General features: G+C 43.4%; 1 pseudogene; it reads right to left on the bottom strand.

Moving 5' to 3' along the window:
• Window positions 1-414: 414 nt before the first annotated feature.
• Window positions 415-1,518, bottom strand: LOC147091198 (syncytin-2-like; annotated as a pseudogene).
• Between the last annotated feature and the right edge of the window lie 5,910 nt (window positions 1,519-7,428).

Raw genomic sequence — 7,428 nt, 5'->3', positions numbered from 1 at the left:
GGTTCCATTTACTCATGTAAATGGTCTTTGTTTACAACGCAGATAAGCAACTGTTCTCAGTGTTTAGTCAAGGTTAACATGTTTAAGAAAGGAGTAGAGGACATTTCTGCAGAGGATTCTGGGCGGACCGGGACTCCATTTTGTTTGTCAAAAAGGGGCACATGTAAATATATTCAGCTTTAAAAAGGTAGATTTCCACATTCCCCCCTTTTGTCCTTCACGAGGACAACTTCATCCATTCCAATCCTGCTTAGTCTTTCTATTTCCATTTCCACACAGAATCCTTCGTAGTTGTTGCTACCATAACCTTAGTAGTGGTTGCTGTTGGTAACACTGTTTTTCCCAATCTGACACAGCAGCACTTGATTGATACAAACAGAAGGTATAGGGAAAAGATTATCAGCAAGAATATGATCAGGCCCTGTACCAGGGATTTTCCCAGGGATCCTAGCCATCCGGGTGCCCAACCCCACAAAGTGGTACCACCAAGGCCAGTAATTTGTTTGTACTCTATTACCTTCTCTCTAATAAGTTCTGACAGACTACTGATCTTTTCTGAGTGTTCCACGATGTACGTACAGCATTCCTCACCAATCAAAGTGCATGTCCCTCCTTCCTTGGCTAGGAGATAATCTAGGGCCATACGATTTTGGAGAGCCACTGTCCGAATGGCTACCACTTCATCATTTACCCTTTCGAAGGTTTGTGAGGTTGCGTTGGCTACTGATTCTACTAATTTAGCCAGTTCCCGTATTTCCCACTCGTGTGACATTGTCCCATAGGGTGGTATCATTACCTTGAATATTCCATTCAACCATGTCAAATCCCATTTAGGTCGATGGCTTTCGTAGGCGTTCCTCAGGGTCTTTGTCGTTCTAATAAAGGGTATCACATATCCTAAGTAACAGGATCCCGTCCATGATTGTGGTAACCAGGGGTACGCCTTATGACCACAGATAAAATAGGTTCCATTATAAGAAGTGAATTGCAACTTCTTCTTTGTCATCATAGGGTTGGAACCTGTCCAGGTACTCCCACTCGTCTTATTACGGACATTTGTCATGTTAAACTGACCCACATCGTGCAAGTTGTGGGGTCGAGTTATGGTAAAATTCTGGGCGCATTTGCTTTTACCCACGTTCTCGCCCCCTGCTATGTTCCTTACTAAACATATTTTACCCATTGGGGCCCCTATAACTGAGGTTTTCGTAAGAACTAGGAATGGAGGCTGCCGAGTCCGATTATATTTGAGTTGGTACCACCCCTGGAAGGCACTAAGATTATAGCCTGCTGATTCCCATTCCGGCCTCCAATCCTCTGTACTAGTAGTGCCCCTATAGGATGTGTGCCTTTTCTGGGAGGTATTACCATGCGTATTGTTCTGACTGACTATCCACTCAGCCATGTCTGATTCGTTAAAGGGAATGGGTCTTAGAGGGATGCCTCCTTTCGAGTGAATGGGCACATGTGCACATACCCAACAGTTGGATAAATCTCTTTCTTGTGCATACTCAGGACTCAGTGCCATGAACACATTTATATGTAGTTCCCTTTGTTCACGTGTCTGTATCTCTGGTACTATCAGTAACACAAAGCATAATCCTGTTAAGCACAGTCCTGTCAGTCCCCATAGTCTGTGGAAATCTTTTCCTCTCCCTCTGGTTCCTTCGCCATTTCCTCCGGATCGGGTGCTTTTTTGCAATGGGATGCGTGGATCCATGTTGGTCTTTCTTTCATCTTGATTGCAGCCTTATTTGTCAGCAAAACCTGGTATTGTCCTTCAAATCTGGGTTGTAGACTGCTTTTACGTTTAAAAATCTTGATGTAAACGAATTCTCCGGGCTCCAGGTTATGGTACTTCGCTTCTGCTGGTTCGACTTGAGCTTCTTTTACCTGTGAATGAAAGCTGGAAATACATTTGGTTAGTGCAATACAATAATTCAACATATTTTCTTCGATTTTATGGATGCCCATTTGTTTTGCAGTAAACGGTGCTGTAAAAGGTAGCCGTTGGGGACGTCCCATAACTATCGCATGCGGTGACAGGCCTGTTGTTCTGCTAGTTGCAGATCGCATTACCATCAAGGCTAAAGGCAGCAGTTCTAGTCCAGTGTCATTGCATCGTTTCAGCAGTTTATTTTTAAGCATTCCATTATATCTCTCAACATGTCCAGCTGATTGTGGATGATAACTGCAATGAAAATGTTGGTTAATCTTTAAGGCTTTACACATTTCTTTTATGACAGTTCCAGTAAACTGAGACCCATTATCACTTGAAAGTTTAACAGGAGTTCCAAAGCGCGGCACAATTTCTTTCAACAAATATTTAGCAACAGTAGTGGCATCGGCCTTTTTACAAGGAAAAAATTCAATCCAGCTAGAAACACATCTACAATAACTAATACATACTTAAATCCCATACACATAGGTCATTCAATAAAATCCATTTGTAAATGTACAAAAGGTCCCGTTGGGTTTGGGTGGGAGGCAGGTTTTACCTTTTCCGTCTTACCCGGATTCATTGTCTGACGGGTAACACAATTTTCACAAATTTGTTTTGCAATTGCCGAAATACCTGGTGCATACCAAGTTGCCAAAATATAATCTGCCATTCCCCTTTTGACCGCATGTGTGAATGTATGAACACATCGGGCAATCCATGGAAGTAAGGATTTGGGTGACACCATGCGGCCGTCATGGTAAACCCATATTCCTTCTTGAGTTTTACAACATTGATCCCTTGCCCAGGTTAATACCTCATCCGTATTGGCCTGTGACTGAAAGGCCAGCACATCATTAATAGTGGGCGGTTAATCAGTGGAATTATTTTCCCTTACTGGGAATGCGGATACTTCTTCCCCTTCGTCTGACAGAGCTGCTGATTTAGCTGCATTGTCAGCTCTGGCATTTCCAAGTGCTGCCTCATCCAAGTGGCCTGTATGTGCTTGGCATTTAATGCAACAACGGGTAATTGTTTACTTGCAGCACTTGGATATGGAGCAACTAGTCATTGATTATACGGACAATTGAATCCTGGGCCGAATTGTTTCGAATTTTGATTTTGTGGTCCAAATGGATTTTGAGCAGAAAATGTAGTTTCAGGTCTGGCATGTACCTGGGCTCGGGTCACATACGGATTGGGTTCTGGAGGTGGAGGAGGTGGCCCGTTACCAGCCTGTTGAGTCCAGTTATAATTTGGTTGCTGCTGTTTTGATGGGCAATTTTTAGCCCAGTGCCCAGTCTGGCCACCATTGTAACAGACACCGGATTGTCCTCGTCCTCCACCGCCACCGCCTCTACCCCTAAAATGTCCTCTTCCACCACCCCGTCCTCTTCCCCTGCCATGTTGTGGGTAATAGGTGGGTGTTGTTGGGGCTGGTGCCGTTGGAGCTGCTCGCTCCATGAACACGGTAACCTTGCTTTTAGTTTCTCTATTTCGATCTTGTCTGTCTTTTAACATAGAAACAACCTTGGATAGCATTTCCTGTCATCATCCGAAACAAACTCATTTAAAGGGATCCCTGAGTTCAGGTCGTAGTCCGTTTCCAACGGCGCTGAGCATGGGAGAATCTAATTCCTCTGTTTTCATGCCTGAACATTGGCTCGTAAGTTCTCGCACCCTCTCAACGTAATCCGCAACATCCTCATCTTTTCTTTGTGTGGTTTCCATAATTTTAGACCAATTTGTTTTCTTTGGGAACACCTTGTGTAAGGCTTCCCAGCACCTTCCGCAGAATTCCTCATTGGGTGGTCTGGTGCCGGGCGCGGTACCGACAGTTTCGCAATGTGTTTTAAAATCTTGGAATTTCATCTCGAATTCAGCAAATTTGGTGTCTTTTAACCATGCTTTTAGCAGAATTTGGCCATCTAATATGCTGGGCTCATGGCACATGACGATTACTTTTAATTGGTCTATGGCCTTTTCAAGACTGGTTTTGGGGTCTGTTAATCCTTCCACAATTGTTCTTAATTCACTTGGTGACCATGGTCGATAAACACCAACTGGTTCTCCGTTCGGAGTTGGATTGGGAAAAAGTCTCACTGGCATCGTAAGAGCGGGTGGAGGGTCAGATCCTGTATTATTTTCAATGCGTTCCCTTTGTTCTGTCCGACTCTGTATATACCCTGCCGGACCTTCGTGGAATTGATTTGTGTTATCATTGTCAGGAGTGACAGGTGCTCCTGCTACTGCGCCGTTTTGTGGCCCATTTTGTGGGGCAGCCGGGGGTGCAAGAGCCTGAAGTACAGGCTCTGCTTGAACTACAGGTGGAACGGCCTGATCACCTTCATTTTGGTCTTGAGCATGCCGTAGGGAGTCCAATTCTCATCCCAATCCTCATCCTCATCTTTTTTCCGATCCTTAGGGGCATTTGACGGGTGTCCTTTTCTTTGTTTAGCAACCATCATAAATGGGTTTTTATCATGTCTAGGACCATTTACCTGCTCTGTTCGTTTATTTGCTTGCTTTTTCCATTTAGTACACTGCTTTCTGACCTGTAGGCTTTTCTCATGTAGTTTTTCAGCTTCCCTTTTCCAATCCCCAAATGCCGACCAATTTACTTTCTTTTTACCTCTTCTGCCTGGGTCTCTGTCTATAAGACACTCCTCTAGACATGTTATTCTTTCTAAAGTAAAGGAACGATCAGATCGAAATGGCCTGTTTCCATCCTTAGTCCATTTTGTCCAATTTTGTAAGTGGTCAATTGAAGACTGACCAGAATTCCGGAGCATAAAATAGGCTGGCGTTCCCATTGGTGGTGTTTTACTAGCTCCGGCACCCATTCTGATTGATTGAGAGTTTTTACAGTTTCTGATCTCACAATCCTTTTTGCTCAACTGAGTTCTCTACGCCCACTTCTCCTGGCCATCACGTGGCCTAAAAAGGCTCTTAATTCAGGCTCAGTCTGGGTGTGTGAGATATGTTGACACGAACCAACTGCAGTGGATCAATTAGGCACTGTTTCCTTTCTTAATCAAAGAATGTTTTTCCGAATCACAATTTTCCCTAGTGTCTCTTCCCGGTTCTTCAATTGCAATGTCACACAAAAGTATTGAACACAACAGTATAACAAGGACAACTAGGACAAACTACATCCACGCGGGTATACAAATTATAGCCTTAAACTCTATCTAAACAAATAGTCAATTCTCAGTCTGCATTGTACGCCGCTACAGACCGAGTCCTTAACTTATCCTAATTTATTAAAAAAGAAATCTTATTCATCTCTATGTTCCTATCAAACAAGTATCCTGTCCCTTCACGGACTTGTCTTATCCTATCACACAAGGATAATTATCCTATCACACAAGGATAATCGATCGATTTCTATAGCGCTCTTCTTACCTTCAACTAATGAAAATCTCCCCGGGCTGTTTCAAGACCGGATATTTTCAGGATCAGATCCCTTCTGCCTCTAGGCTGAAAAGGAAATGATTACAAAAATAACTTTAGATCTTAGATTTCGAGTCTCGTAGATCGCAGTACCTCCGCTGTGGACAACAGATTACATATGCAGTTCAACAGCAAAGAGACTCTTTGTGAACAAAAAGGCTCACCTTATTCTGGCCAGTTAAGCCCTTCACTGAAGAGGCAATATGCCGGCATCTGTTCGCTCACAGACGAGAGAGTAAGCGATCTCGGTGGAAACTCCAAGAAGTAACTGTCGAAATCTCGACTCTCAATGAGACTCTGAAACAATCAGCTCCGGTAGATGTTCTTTTATTAAGCTTTTACTTGCGGCAAGGAGAGCGTCCCGCTCAGTCAAAGGCTAAACAGAGACTCTCTACAGAAGTACAGATCAATAACATATTTAAATAGTAAAGTAAACAGGTTATGGTTTCATCATGTGTCTTCCAAGTCAGACAAAGGGACAAAGAGTTCTTCAATCCTTAACTAAGTTTCTACATATTTCTAAAGTCTGGCGTAGCGAAAGACTATTGATAATACAATGGGTAGTTATTTATTCTAGACTATTTAATTAAGACTATCAGTGCTGTTTGGAATGTAGATACTTCATACAGTATGTTTCTTCTATTATCTGGTGGTCAAGCCTCTGGCCAGATGGCTTGCGTAAGGTTCCCTTTACTCATGTAAATGGCCTTTGTTTACAACGCAGATAAGCAACTGTTCTCAGTGTTTAGTCAAGGTTAACATGTTTAATGAAGGAGTAGAGGACATTTCTGCAGAGGCTTCTGGGAGGACCGGGACTCCATTTTTTTTGTCAAAAAGGGGCACATGTTCAGCTTTAAAAAGGTAGATTTCCACAATGCCCGGTATCAGTCTGGTGAATCTGCGCTGAGCTCCCTCCAAGGCCAATATATCCTTCCTGAGGTGCGGGGCCCAGAATTGGACACAGTTACTCCAGATTATGGCGTACTAGGAGAGTGTTTGTTTAACCAGGACAGGGGACACTGGGAGTCCCCGGATGTCACTGTCCCAGACACAGACTGCTGCTCACCCAGTTACACTGGGCCTGTAAAGGGACTGCAATGGTCTCTGTATTGACATTGAAAGTCAAGCATCACCAAGGCTGGAACTTTAATGGACCAGAGTGTCATCGAGAGAATGGTTAGAGGTTGAATCTCTCCCGTGTCAGTGATGTGTCAGTGTTCAGGTGATGCTGAGAGGGCATTTTAGGGTCATAGAAACGGGCAGAAGCAGAATGATCCAGAGAGGCAAATGGAAGGGCATCCATCTTTGTTTTCTTTACACACCAGAGGCTAAGACAATGTCAGCGTGTAAAAGTGTGAGTTTGTTGTGAGGTGATGCATTTTGCTAGGAGGCATGAGGAGAGGCAATGTGAACTAAATGGTCCAATTATATCGTGGGTGCAGGAAAAGAGAGTCCTGTGGTGTATAAATACAAATCTTGGAAGGACGAGTTGACAAGACTTTTAGAAAAGCATACAGGATCCGAGGCTTTATTAATAGAGGCACAGTGAACAAAAGCCAGGAAGTAATTGCTCAACCTTTATATAACAGTGGTCCGGCCCCAGCTGGAGTATTGTGTCCTGATCTGGGCATCACATCTTAGGCAGCTTATCAAGGTCTTGGCGAGGGTGCAGAGGATTTATATTAGAATGGTAGCAGATATGAGGGACTTCAATTATGCCACCACTGCAATGTGGTTGACTTTTAACTGCGCTCTGAAATGGCCTAGCAAGCCACTCAGTTGTAGCAAACTGTAAGAATTCGCAATAATTTACAGTTCTGAAGATTCATTTTTTTGATTAAAATATCCCTGGGCAATGTGCTTTTAAATTTCTAGGGATAAAAATGACTGTCGCACCACATGGCCGAATGACAAAAGAGGTTTGGAATGCAGCTTTCTGTGTCTGGAAGTAAGGTTCAATGAAGACAAAGGACATCTAAACTGCAGAAGAGACTTTTGTATCTTGAATGGGAAGCGTTAACATTTGAATGGATTTT

This window comes from Somniosus microcephalus, unplaced genomic scaffold (assembly GCF_052327205.1).
Source record: "Somniosus microcephalus isolate GS21.2 unplaced genomic scaffold, FLI_Smic_1.0 unresolved_chr3, whole genome shotgun sequence".
Lineage (NCBI taxonomy): Eukaryota > Metazoa > Chordata > Chondrichthyes > Squaliformes > Somniosidae > Somniosus > Somniosus microcephalus.
Note: the sequence above shows the minus strand (reverse complement) of the source record. Positions and strands in the feature narration are given on the sequence as shown.